General features: G+C 37.5%; 2 non-coding genes across 2 annotated transcripts; one reads left to right on the forward strand and one right to left on the reverse strand.

Moving 5' to 3' along the window:
* The first annotated feature begins 4,514 nt into the window (after positions 1-4,514).
* TRNAH-GUG (transfer RNA histidin (anticodon GUG)) lies at positions 4,515-4,586 on the forward strand. The gene has a single exon. It is a non-coding gene; the product is annotated as a tRNA-His (tRNA).
* Positions 4,587-5,255: 669 nt separating this feature from the next.
* TRNAK-UUU (transfer RNA lysine (anticodon UUU)) lies at positions 5,256-5,327 on the reverse strand. The gene has a single exon. It is a non-coding gene; the product is annotated as a tRNA-Lys (tRNA).
* Between the last annotated feature and the right edge of the window lie 8,724 nt (positions 5,328-14,051).

Below are 14,051 nucleotides of genomic sequence, written 5' to 3' on the forward strand. Positions count from 1 at the left end.
AACTTCAAAATGTGAATCCATGTTAAGACTGTCAAACCATCATAGAGATGACGAGCAAGTTAACACGTACAATACCTTTCCGCTCTAGTACAATGTCGAGCTAGGCATGAGACTTCTTAAGGATGATGTGTGACTTCTTAAGTAGATGTGCGCCATTTGTGGGGATCGAACCCACAACCACATGGTTAAATGCCACGTGCTCTACCACTGAGTTGTGATGGCTTGTCACAACCTTGGTAGCACATGTTTTCTCCACTTGTTAGAGAGAGTTATTTGAGGCAAAAAAAAAAAAAAAAAAAAGTGCCAGACGACGAGTAGATCTCAATGTTCTAAAAGACTAGTCAATTTATAGTGCAATCTCAATGATCAAATCCACAACCACACGGTTAAAAGCCACGCTCTCTACCATTGAGCTAAGATGGCTTGTCACAGCAATGGTAGCACATGTTGTCCCCACTTGTTAGAGAGAGTTAGTTGAGGTTGAAAACAAGTGACGATAAGAGTAAATCGTGGTGTCTCAAGATAAGGAGTCATTAAGTTCTTTTCAACTATGGTAGCACATGTTGTGCCCACTTGTTAGAGAGAGTTCGTGAGGCAGAAAAAAATAATGATGAGTAAACTGTTTGTCTTGCTAGGTTAAGGATGTGATGAGCCTACAAATGAGTTTGAGGTTACTAGGTATATTTATATATTCTATATCATACCCATATTTTTTATTAGATTGGTATATGTTGATATGTCTTCCAGACTATTTAATTTATAGCACCATTTGTGGGGATCAAATCTGTGACCATGTCGTTAAAAGTCACATGCTCTATCACTGAGCTAAGATGGCTTTTTACAACTATGTATGTAAGTCATAGCTTGAGTAACTAGTAGCATCACTTAGTACCCCTGAAATTGATGCATGTTTTTTTTGTGACGCTAAGATAGCTTGATTGTGCTTTAATATCTTCTTATATTTTTTCCTCCCATATGGTGATGATGTCCATGGAGACCCTACGGTCTCTGATTCATGTTGCTACAACAAAGGTGGAGAACTGATACGACAAAAACAATTTTAGCAAGTCAAGAGAGCCTAGGTACCTCAGGGACTTCTGTAAGTATCACCCGCTTGGATTGGATTGAAAGACGACTAACCCCAATGTTCTGGAGGCATCGATTGAGTCGAAGGATACAATTTTAGGAAGAGAAAGACTACCGACAATATCTTAACGATAGGTGATGAGTCAATCACTCAGTTGTATCTGAAGGAAGCTTTCATCTACAAATACAACCAATTGTCAGCTAATATCAGAACCTATTACAACTCCATTTTTAACGTTTTAAATCTCAAACCATGACTAAAAGAACAAGGCAATAATAGACAAGACAAACAAAAAAAACAACAAACAAAAAAAACAAAAAAAACAAAAAAAAAAAAAACAAAAAAAACAAAAAAAGAAGTAAAAATTTCACATGAGTTAAAATCATACAACATCATTCTTGAAATAAAAATCCAAAATAAAAAATACAAAACAGACTTTGTTCACGTTAGTTTACAAACCAAAAATGGGAATGGCATACACAATAGTACAACAACCCATGAAAATATTGGCTAAACTGATGCCCTCGGTTGACATCCCTATGTAAAAGCACGGCTCCTCAACACTCTCCCACCTCGACCGGTAACCTGTGACCACTTGAAAAAAAATATGGGTGAGTATAAAAATACCCAGTAAGCAACAATGTCACGGTGTTAATCATGTTTCGTTTCTACACGTAATAGAAATACTCACATTTAGATATCTACCTATGTATTCTCAAGTCATTTTCGAGACCGATTTACAGAATCACAACTTTAGCCTTGACTTGTTTCTACATGCAATAGAAATACTTTGCTTTAAGATAACTACCTGTGTAATCCCAAGTCTCTCTTTAGGACCAACTTATAGAATTGAGGTGTCAGCCATGACTCATTTCTACATGAAATAAAAGAGCTAATTATCTATGTGGTGTCAAGCCCTTACTTAGGACTAGTTTACGAAATTGAGACATCAACCTTGATCCGTCCCTCACACATTAGTAACTCAAATTTCTTTGGAGGTTTTGGTTACATCGTTCATAATACCAATAACCCTATAAGGCTTTCCAAATCAATCTTGCTAAGGAGGCTTACTAGGTTTTTAAGGCGTCTAGACGCTTTAAATATTGTCTATCGTTTTTAGGACGTTCAGGACTAACATCATAGGGCTATCCCAACCTCTTGGTGCTCTTATATCTATACTTGTGATTGATGCTCACAATCCTTTGGGGCTTGGTACTCTAGAAGTATATTGTTCTAGGTCAACTAGAAAATCGCTTTAATTTTAGCGCCCTCAACTTAACTAGGAAGATACTCTTATAAATCATATAAAGAACGGAGAATATTTTCAAAACATTCGTTCAACTTTTTATAGAGATATTAATATCAATCACGTAAGGACGAAATATTCATGCAAACTCAACCGGAAAATTACATCTATCAATTGCCCAACGTACATATCACAATATCATATCCTCATTTCAATCACAACAAAAATCATTAAAGTAGGCATGTACCTAAATTCTCATCCCAGGGGCATTTCAGTCATTTTTCATAACATATATAGTGTTCTCATCCAAATAACCCTTCTAGAGTCTTAAACATGCATATTTTGAACACCTAAGGCAAGATATGTTTGTACGATAACACGTTCTAGTGTTCCCTAAAATATTACTTGCCTAAAGAATCTGTGGCTACTTACCAAGATCATACATGCCTTCACTTATTGGAGGCTCCAAATTTCTTGAAAATTCACTCATTGATTCTGATTCAAGTGACATTAAGGTCAAATTGCAACTGGGACGAAAAAATAGTGGATCGGGAGACAAAACGATTGTAAAACAATTCTCAATGTACATTCGAAGTTTACGCGCGCAACAATGCGTGGAGACTCATGTGCGAGCATATGGGCAGCACGCAGTCAACACTCGACTTTGAACCCCAACGAGCGCGACAATTACCCATAAATTTTCTAGTGGCAACATGTAGTGCTCACTAATAGGCGCTCTGATCAGGTCGAATCATGGATCTGGTGGTGGGTACTGAACTGAGTCGCACGCGGGTTGAAGGGTCACAATTTAGGGTCAAATTAGGTTAGGTCTAAGCAATGCGTCTCCCGTGGAAGTCTAATGCATTGTTCCAGTCAAACCATGACACCTGTCCACACGCTTGGCAGACGCATTACTCCTATAGTTCGACATCTTTCCACCGCTAGCTTCGCCGCGTTTCACTGCTCGATGTCTGACGTGTCAATCGAATGTTCCATCTACACAATTAATTTTTAGAATTTGAAGAATTTTATGATTTTTTCCAATTTTCTTTATATTTTCATTACTTTTCATAGCAAACTTGAATCAACTTGGTTCCTCCACCAAAGTATTAGAGTAAATAATCCATTATTACAAAGATGTTTTTCTTGTAGTTTATTTCCAACCATAGAAGAGATATTCTCATTCAAAATTGACCTACATTCTCATTCAAAATTACTGTTTCTCAACAAACACCAGAACTCCTTCTAATTCGATTCGACTCTAATTTTCATCATGAAAAATATGCAAAATACTTTCTAGATCAATCTACTAAATTTTGTAATATGAATCTCCTTGAATCTCCTTGAATCTCTCAAGAAAAACTAAGAATGAAAAACTCAAAAACTTACCTTGAGTTCTTCCTTATTTCTTGATGCTTTTTGACGATTCAAGTGTCTAGACTTAATCTCCACAAGGCTCAGACTTAATCTCCACAAGGCTCTAAGTAATATTCGTGGCGAAGGTTTTGTTGGAATCAAAATGGATGGCAATTACTCAAAATGAATGGTTGAATAACATCGTCTTGGGCAAACCAAGTAAGTGACTCCACTATTAGCTTGGTTGGATAAATTGTATTATATATGATGGCTCGTCCTATGGCTCCAGCATATGTCATATGTATGAATGATATGATATGCTATGCTATACTATACTATGTTATTTGATACTATGCTATGTTATGTTATGATAGGTTATACCATGTATAAAAGCTATATATGATGGGATCATGTCAAGATGGGTTAAAAATCCAAGAGGTTGTAGTTTAAGGGTGAGAATTTCATGTTGTGATTGTGGATACCTACCTGGGCTTAAATCTCAACAGCCACATTTGATTTTTTTTTTATTTCTATAAACCATTGAAGCATATTAACCTAATTTAAACCACCCGATTGACTTTTATGAACAAATTGGTGAAGCAAATTAGAAGTTTGTTGATTTATCCTTAATCATGAAAGCCATGAATGATGGCTAAATATCCAAGTGGCTGTAGTTTAGTGGTGAGAATTCCACGTTGTGGCCGTGGAGACCTAGGCTCGAATCCCAGTAGCCACATCTACTTTTTATAGCTACCAACGAGCAAATTTGAAGTTTGTTGGTTTATCCTTAATCATGAAAGTGATGAATGTCGGCTAAATATCCAAGTGGCTGTAGTTTAGTGGTGAGAATTCCACGTTGTGGCCATGGAGACCTGGGCTCAAATCCCAGCAGCCACATTTGCAAGGAGATGCCACATTTGCAAGGAGATGCCACATTTGCAACATTTGCAAGGAGATGCCACATTTGCAAGGAGATGCTACTGAAGGAAAGAATTAGAAGTTTGCTTGTTTATCCCTCAAGACATGGACTTGAATCCCAGCAAAAATCAAATTTAGGAACGTATTCTTAAACATAACTATAAGTGTTCCCACTTGTTTGAGAGGCAAAAAAAAAAAAAAAAAAGTCGTTGAGTTTAATTTATAGCTCCAACTAGGGATTGAACACACAGGCACATGGTTAAAAGTCACTCACTCTACCACTGAGCTAAGATGGCTTGTAACAACCCTAATAGCACATGTTGTCCCACTTGTTAGAAAGAGTTATTTGAGGCAGAAAAAAAGTGACACATGAGAGTAAATTGGTGGGGTGTATTTGCTAGAAAAATGATGCAAGAGACTATACAATGAGTATTTGTAGTTGTTTAATTTCTAGCGCTATATGTGGGGATCAATCAAACCCACCACCACGTGGATAAAAGCAACCCGCTCTACCACCAAGCTGAGATGGCTTGTCACAACCATGGTAGCACATGTTTTCCCCACCTGTTAGATAGAGTTATTTGAGGCAGAAAAAAGTGATGATGAGCGTAAACCATGGTGCCTTCGCTAGGCCAATGATGGACAAAGCGCCATCTGTGGGGATCGAACCCACGACCACGTGGTTAAGAGCCACGTGCTCTACCACTGAGCTAAGATGGCTTGTCACAACCTTGCTAGCATGTGTTGTCCCTGTTGGGTTTTATGTCCTAAAACTCATAGTTTGTAAACAAAAACATATTCTATTTTCAATAAAGTTATTATTGTTGTTTATTCAGTAAAGATTGTTATTGAATAAAGTGAACTTTACGATCATTAATCTCAATCCAATAAACTAAGAACACTCTGACTATAGTATGATTACTTGAACTATCTGTAGAGACATAAGAGTGGATCAAGTTCAAGTATATAGTCAAAATGATTTATAGTATAAGGATAAGGCTGAGTACCTTATTCTGGGGACATTATGGATGCGGCCCACTTTTGTATATGATATAAACAATGTGATCACTAAATTGTACATGTGGAGGCATGTGAGTGGGGGCATCCTATGCAATGAGTATTGCATAAGATCGAACCATGAAGAAAACCACTCTCACTTTATAATGTCATTTACTGTTGAGACTGATTTTCTTTTCATTCGATAACCTAGGTAACTCGGTTTTAATCCTGAGCTAACCATGAACTCCTGTTTATTCGGAATTATCCTTAGATTTGCATGGGTGAGAGTGACTCTAGTTCGCCGACTCAATAGGCCTCCCATTTCAGGGGCAAGACTGGGTGAATGGCTGGGGACGTGGGGTGCAAGATGGAATTCACTCCTACCCACTTTTAGGGATAGAAGAAAGGTAGTTCCCTTAAGCACTGACTCCAGGTCTTGAACAAGGGGCCCCACCCTCTCATTGTCCTGAGAGGGATTCGGTTTACTGGTTGGACCACAAACCAATTGTTCATTACAGAATCAGTGAGACATAAGGAACAAGAAGTAACTTTAGGGGTAAAATGGTAAATTGACCCAGCTCTAGTTACGAACAACCTGTGAAGGATCGACTTACTAATCATGGTTATATCAAATGGACAGAAATATATCTATAGTGAGGGGAGTGCAACTACTAGGCTATAGTGGAGTGTCCTAGTAGTTAACGAATGTTGGTTAACAAGGTTGATGAGTTTAGCCGGTTAATCTTGGATCGTTGGAGCCCATGATCTATAGGTCCATTAGGTCCCTTTGCTAGCTCATATCGGACTAAACCATAGAACAGTGTGACGAGTGAGTTCGAAGTCTTCGAATTCAAATTAGGGAATATGCGCTACATATATACGATATATTTAACCGCATTTTTGTTTTATTTACGAATTAAACAAAAGGAGAGAATCTGAGATATTTAAATAAGATTTAAATATCTTAATCAATTATGTGTCGGAATTGATTGGGATTGGCATTTGAATTAATATTAAATATTAATTAAATAGTTTAATTAATCATTTAATGTTACTTTAATTTGAAATTCATTATTCAAATTAATTGTTGAATTAAAATGAAGAAAGTCAAAATGTTGACTTCATTTAATGTAAAAATCCATGTTAGTGGAATTTTGAGGTGTCAAAATTTGGTTTAACCAAACTTGCATGCTTGCTAAATAAACCCCACAAGTTTGAGTGGAATTTTGAGTGTCAAAATTTGGTTAACTCAAACATGCATGCTTGCCACATAATCCCACACATTTGAGTGGAATTTTAAGTGTCAAAATTTGGTGATATCAAATTTGCATGAACATGCAAACATGACTCTTTAAATAGAGTGATCATGGTGCATGGAAGGTCTTCTTCTTATTGGTGAAAAACCTTGAGAAAAACCTCTCACAAACACTCTCTTCATATATACAAAATCCCTCCCAAGTTTAGTCACTCACCGGATTCCACAATCCCGTTCTAAGGTCGGAGGATAGTGGAGAAGACACTAGTGGTGGTTCGAAACCGGTTCGTGAGGAAAAACAAGTTTGAACTACAAAAGATTAGTATTCAAACTCATTAAGTTTTAATACTTATGAACATGCTAGTTATTTACTATAATTGATGTTCTAAAAGTGCCTAAGATCCAAATTGCTTCCGCATGTGCCTAAGATTCAAATTGCTTCCGTATGTGTTATATTAACACCATCCGTCCCCACTTGTTAGATAGAGTTATTTAAATGAGTATTGCTTATTGGGTATATTTTTATACCCATATTTTGTATTAGGTTGGTGGTATATATTGATAGTCCTAAAGACTATTCTCGAGACAAACAGTCATTGGGTTCTTTGCAGATATTTTTAATTTATATAGCACAATCCGTGGGGATCGAATCCACGACCACGTGGTTAAAATCCACGTGCTCTATCACTGAGCTAAGACTGCTTATCAAAACAATTGTAGCACATGTTGTCCCCACTTGTTAGAGAGAGTTTTTTTAGGCACAACAAAGTAATGATGAGTAAACCCTAGTGTCTTGCTAGGTCAAGGATGTGATGAAAGCCTAAAAATGAGTTGTGCCTACTAGATATATTTATATACTCTATATCATGCCCATAGTTCAAAGATTGGAATTGAAAAGTTTGTTGGATTCGATTTCGGTATTTGGAAGATGCAAATTGAAGATAATTTGTACCAGAAATATCTTCACGAACCCCTATTGGGGGTGAAGTCGGATACCTGACCACGGAACAGTGGAAGCTCAAGAATCGTGAGGCTCCCAGATTGATTTGGTTGACATTGGCCATTCACGTAGCATTCAACATAATCAAGGAAAAGAAAACGTCAAATCTATTGAAGGCACTGTCAAATATGTACGAAAAATCGTCGACTATGAACAAGGTGTATTTGATGCGAAAATTGTTCAATCTTCAAATGTATGAAAGGTGGATCTCTTGCGGATCATATAAATGAATTCAATATGATTGTAAGCCAATTGAGCTTTGTGGAAATTAATTTCGAAAGTGAAATTAAAGCATTGATTTTGATGCCATCTTTACACGAGTCGTGGGATACAGTAGTTGCCGCAATTAGTAGTTCTCGAGGATATGAGAAACTGATGTTCGATGAAATTTGAGATATATTTCTCAGCGAAAGTATTCGAAAACGAGAAATTGAGAATTCATCTGGTGGTGCTCTCAGTGTTGACCAAACGGAAAGAAGTAAATGAAGTGTCAAAAAAATCGATCAAAATCAAAGAACTGGGAAAATTTTTAAAACAGACCAAATGTAACGAGTTGGAGTTATTGTATAAGACCAAAGAGGAAGCATGTCCACAAACTAGAAGATGATGATGATTCTATAAATTCAGCTGAAGACATTAGGGATGCTCTAATCCTCCGCGCGTACAGTCTGATTGAATCCTGAATTTTGGATTTAGGTGCATCTTTTCATTCATCTCCAAATAAAGAGCTCTTTCAAAATTTCAAGTCTAGAAATTTTGAGAAGGTGTATCTTGCGACAACAAAGATTTTGAGATTGAAGGAAAAGGGGATGTCCGCATAAAAACTCTGACAGAAAATCAGTGGACATTAAAGGATGTCAGATATAATTCGTGTCTCACGAAGAATCTGATCTCTATTGGTCAATTGGATAGCACAGGTTATGCAACAGAGTTTGGGAAGAGTTCATGGAAGATTTTGAAGGGTGCTATGGTGGTAGCACGTGGCATAAAATCTGGAAACTTATACACCACTGCAGCGTATATGAACATGGTTGTTGTTGCTAAGAGTGCTTCAAATTCAAGTATATGGAATAATAGACTTGGACATGTCAGCGCCAAAGAAATGAAGATGCTGGTGCGAAAGGAGTTTTAGAAGATCTGAAATTTGTTGATATGGGTTCTTATGAGAACTACATTATGAACAAACAAAAACGAGCTAGTTTCACAAAAATTACCAGAGAATTAAAGAAAGTATGGTTAGAAATAGTCAATATAGACGTTTGGAAACCATCTCCAGTTTCATCCCTTGGCGGATCAAAGTTCTACGTCACCTTGATCAATAATTTCAGCAGTAAGGTGTGCATTTATTTCCTGAAACACAAGTCAGATGTGTTTGCTACATTCTGGAAGTGGAAAGTTGAAGTTGAAAATCAAATCGGCTTGAAGAGTAAATATCTGAAGTCTAACAATAGAGGAGAGTACAACAAGTCATAATTCAAAGCATTTTGTGCAGCTCAAAGAATTAGATTAACGAAGGCAATTCCCAGTAAAGCAAGACAAATTGATGTTGTTGAAAGAATAAATTGAACATTGAATGAGCGAACAAGGAGTAAGAGAATTCATTCTTGATTGCCAAAGACATTTTGGGTTAATGTCGTAAATATAGCAGTCTACTTGAATAATAGAGGGTCGTCAGTAACCTTGGAGTTCAAGTTGCGAGAAGAAGTATGGATAGGAAAAGAACTCAAGTACTATCACTTGAGAACTTTTAATTGTATTGCGTATGTTCGTATTGATCCAGAGAAGAATGACAAACTTGACGCTGAGGCTGTGAAGTGCTACTTCATAGGCTATGGGCCTTACATGTTTGAGTACAGGTTTTGGGATGCCAAGAATAGAAATGTTCTGAGACATTGTGACGTGACCCTTCATGAAATGTCATGTATAAGAACAAAAAGAAGAAAGGTTCTAAGACAACGAAGCAAGTGAGAGTTGAGGTTGAGTTGTTGAAAGATTCACCTAGTGATGAGCAGATACTCAAGAAACTCCTTAGACGGTTGCTGAGGAACCAGAGGTGGAGCAAGTGACAGCAGGTGTTGAAAAGATCATCTAGAACTATCATTTACAAAGATATGTATTGTAACGATTCAGATTTTCCATTTTTGCCTTATCTGGTTAAGATTTTATTTTTATTTCTGTAAAGGACAAGATATTATGTTATGCATTTATTCCCATCGAAAATGTGTAATTTTAAACGAAGAAGTTATTAGAAATTGTAACGGGTTGAGTTTATGGAATAAAATAAAATCAAATAAGGAGAGAATAAATAATTAAATGTAATCTTCCCGTAAATCGAGGGATTTAGTGCGAGACTTTTATTACGTAAGAGAAACATTCCTATTTCTCTAAATTTCCTTATCCTAGAAACCCTAGTATGCCTTATTGGTAATGTCTTCACATTAGTTTTATATTCCTATGTCCAACCTTTTACATCCCTTGAAAAGGATCCTCTCCAAACTTTCCTCCGGAACGTTGGGGTTGCTCTTAGGAGGAAGAATCGAGTAGAAGTAAGGCATTGATGTTGGGATCATTGTGTCAAAGAAGGTTGGCCGTCAGAAATTGGTGTTGAGGACGTTGTGGGATTGTCGGCGCGTCGCTGGAATCGGGGAGGCGGAAACTAGAGTTTCGTCGCTTGTCGGGTAAGGAAGGCAAGGTTTTTGGAATAGGGTCGAGCTGCAAACGCACACCCAGCAGCTTTGGCAGCTTCGCACGCGTACACAGTGCGGGTCGGCTCGCATGTGTACGAAATCGGCTCGGTTCCGTCAATTCCCGCAGCTCGACTTGGCGGCTTAGTTGGCCGGTTCGGTAGCTAGGCTTAGCGGCAAGGTATCACTATAATATATCAATTCCAAGGTTTTTGGCCCTTTCGAAGCTGTTTCTGCCCTTAGTTTTACCATCCGAGGTCAGTATGGTTCCTATACGTTAAAGACAGATTAGGTCGGGGGGTTTATTTTGATAAATAGCATGAGGTTTAGCTAGGGTATGTTATGAAATGTTCCTAAGTTTTTATGTGGTTATCATAGGACGTATTTAACCGCTGGGATTAGCTCGTTGTGAGTGACTTCAACCAAGACCATCGAGGTAAGTGACCTTACTGTTGGAGTTAGCTTACTACGTGTTGTATGATGATGTGTGCCCTGTGGCCCCTGCATGCATCATATTTATGTCATATGATTATGTGATGTATAGATTGTGTATGTTATGTGATGTATGAATTATGTTGACGGTTGACTGTTTATGTTATGTGAAGTCATGAATGAGATGTTAGTATTATATGCCATGAATATGTTGATCGATGCCATAGATAAACGTAGAATTATCGAGTCATATCATGAGATGTTTATGCAACTGGAATGTTTATGTAATATGTCATGTAATGTAAGTCATGTGAGATGCCATGTGATGTAAGAAACGTAAATGCGATGTGAGCACTACTTATGTAATGCCATGTTAGATACGTTAAGGGACCTCATGCATATATGTATGTCACGTGCATCAGGATTCTTCCCCTTTATGTTACGGAAGAATGAAATACGATATTTAGGTTCGCCATGATATCATGCGGGCCCTTTTCTGTTCTATGGTGTCCGGCTACGTGTAACACGTTGTGCCCGACCAAGTCAGGCCCAGGGGGTATGTTTACGAGCCCGCCTGGTGGGTCCATGTTCACGTACATGGGCCGTGTGTGAAGGAGTACCACACACCCAACCCTGCCCAGAATAGGAAAGCGCCCAAGGCTATGAAAAGTTTATGAAAAGTTAGGTCCCGCTCATATGTTGCATGTGTTTGCATTCCTAACCCCAACAGTGGGGTGACTTACTGAGTATTTCATAAAATACTCAAGCCATGTACTACCTACTTTTTTTAGAGGCTTGCTAGCATATCCTTAATCACGAACCATCAAGATGAGATCAACAACGGTATTGAATGATGAGTTGATAGATGAGCCCCAAGAGACTAGATTATGATGAATGATGAACTAAATATCTATTTAGTTGTAGTTTAATGGTGAGAATTTCATGTTGTGGGCATGGAAGCTTGTGTTGTCTAAAACCTGAGCTTGTTTTTCATTATTTTAACGAACAAGCTTATCTTTAATCTGCTAAATATCAAAGTAGATGTAGTAGTTTAGTGGTGAAGATTACACGTTGTGGTCTCAATGAGTTTTTTATTTTTTTATTTTTATTTTTTTTTTAATGTTATGATCATGTTACTTTAGAAGGAAACAATAAAGGGTTTGCTAGTTTATGCTTAACCGTTTATCAACCCATTTGCTTTTTGGCTACAAACCATTCAACCATATTAACATAACTCGGCTCCCATGATCAAACCCGTCAAGAACATTAGAAGTTTGTTCGTTTATCCTTAATCACGAAAATGATGAATGGTGACTAAATATCCAAATGGTTGTAGTTTAGTGTTGAGAATTTTACGTTGTGGTCGTGGAGACCTAGGCTCGAATCCCAACCCCATTTGTTTTTTTCAGCTACAAACCATTGAAACATTTAACAGAACTCAAAACCACTACGAGCTTTTATGAACAAACTGGTGAAGCAAATTAGACGTTTTTTTGTTTATCCTGAATCATGAAAATGATGTGACGGTTACATATCTAAGTGGCTGTTGTAGTTTAGTGGTGAGAATTCCACATTCTTGCCATGGAGACTTGGGCTTGAATCCTAGTTTAACGATGAGTTCGAGAGACATTTGACATTTGTTTTCTAATTCTCAATAGCACAAGGATGAAACGTAGACATCCGTGTTCCACCTCAAATAGAGTTCACAACCCAATTTTTTTGCTTGGATTAGACACATGCCTTTCTTTTCGCTACAACCGCAAGTAGTACATTTTTAATGGTCCGATATGGTTCGTGTTCCATCTCGAATAGAGTTCATACCCTAACCTTCTATTTTCATGATTGTATTAGACACATCCTTTTTAATGATTAGTTGTAGATTATGAAGAATGATGGGTTAAATACCGAAGTGCTTGTAGTTTAGTGATGAGAATTCCACGTTGTGGTTGTGAGACCTGGGCCTAAATCCCAACCGCCACACACATAACATTGTTTTGCTTTTTAGCTACAACACAAGTATGAAATTCATAATGGTCTGGTGGTATGGACTACTTCAACCCTAGTGGGCTAAATATCGCAGCTGTAGTTTAGTGGTGAGAATACCACGTTGTTGCGCCTGTGGAGACCTGGGCTTGAATCCATGCGAATCCATGCACCCACATTTGAGATTTGTTTTCTAATTTTCAATAACATAAGGATGAAATATATTGAGTTTGATGAAATAAATTTTTAAAGCTATTTTCTTAAAAATAAAACATGCCCATGAGTTAGGAGATGATATGATTATGTTAGTAGGAAACCGTAAAGGGTAGGGTTCGTTAGTTTATTTTAACCATAAACCATCATATTCTTAAAAATAACACGTATGTATCATGGGAATTTTTTAGCTACAAACTGTTCAACCATATTAACATAACTCAAAAGAAACACTAAATTCAAATAGAGTTCACAATCCAACTCTCTATTTTTTGCTTTTTGGATTGGATCAAAATGAGTTAGGAGATGATACGAAACTTAAGGAAATAATTAGAAGTTTTTGTGTTTATCCCTCAATCATGAGACGTTAAGAAGAGATCAACATTGGTACTAAATATTGAAGTGGTTGTAGTTTAGTGGTGAGAATTCCACATTGTGGTCGTGGAGACTTGGGTTTGTGAGGTATTTTTACGGCTCCTCTATTGCCACGTTTGCGACCATGCCCACAACCTTTACTTTCCTTTTTGTGGTCGTCATGTCCCTTCGTACCTGAAAATGAAGAATCAACCACATCTTTCTTTTTTGTTCATGCAAGTAACTCCTCATGTGTGAGTAAGACATGTTTCTCCTCATCTCTATCTTCATAGCCACAAAGTCTCTCCTCATGGACCCTAAGACGACCAACGACCTCCTCAACCGACATGTTCTTAAGGTCGTTAATTTTCTCGATGGAGGTAACAATCTGCATGAATCTCGAAGGAACATCTCGAATGAACTTCTTTAGGATGAAGATCTTTTACACCTTGTCACGTAACGAACGGATGCTAGTGACGATTTTCGTCAATTTCATGGCAAATTCGAACCCTTTTTCTTAAGAC

The sequence above is a fragment of the Cucurbita pepo genome, chromosome 9 (genome assembly GCF_057944985.1).
Source record: "Cucurbita pepo subsp. pepo isolate OVF chromosome 9, ASM5794498v1, whole genome shotgun sequence".
NCBI classification, from domain to species: Eukaryota; Viridiplantae; Streptophyta; class Magnoliopsida; order Cucurbitales; family Cucurbitaceae; genus Cucurbita; species Cucurbita pepo.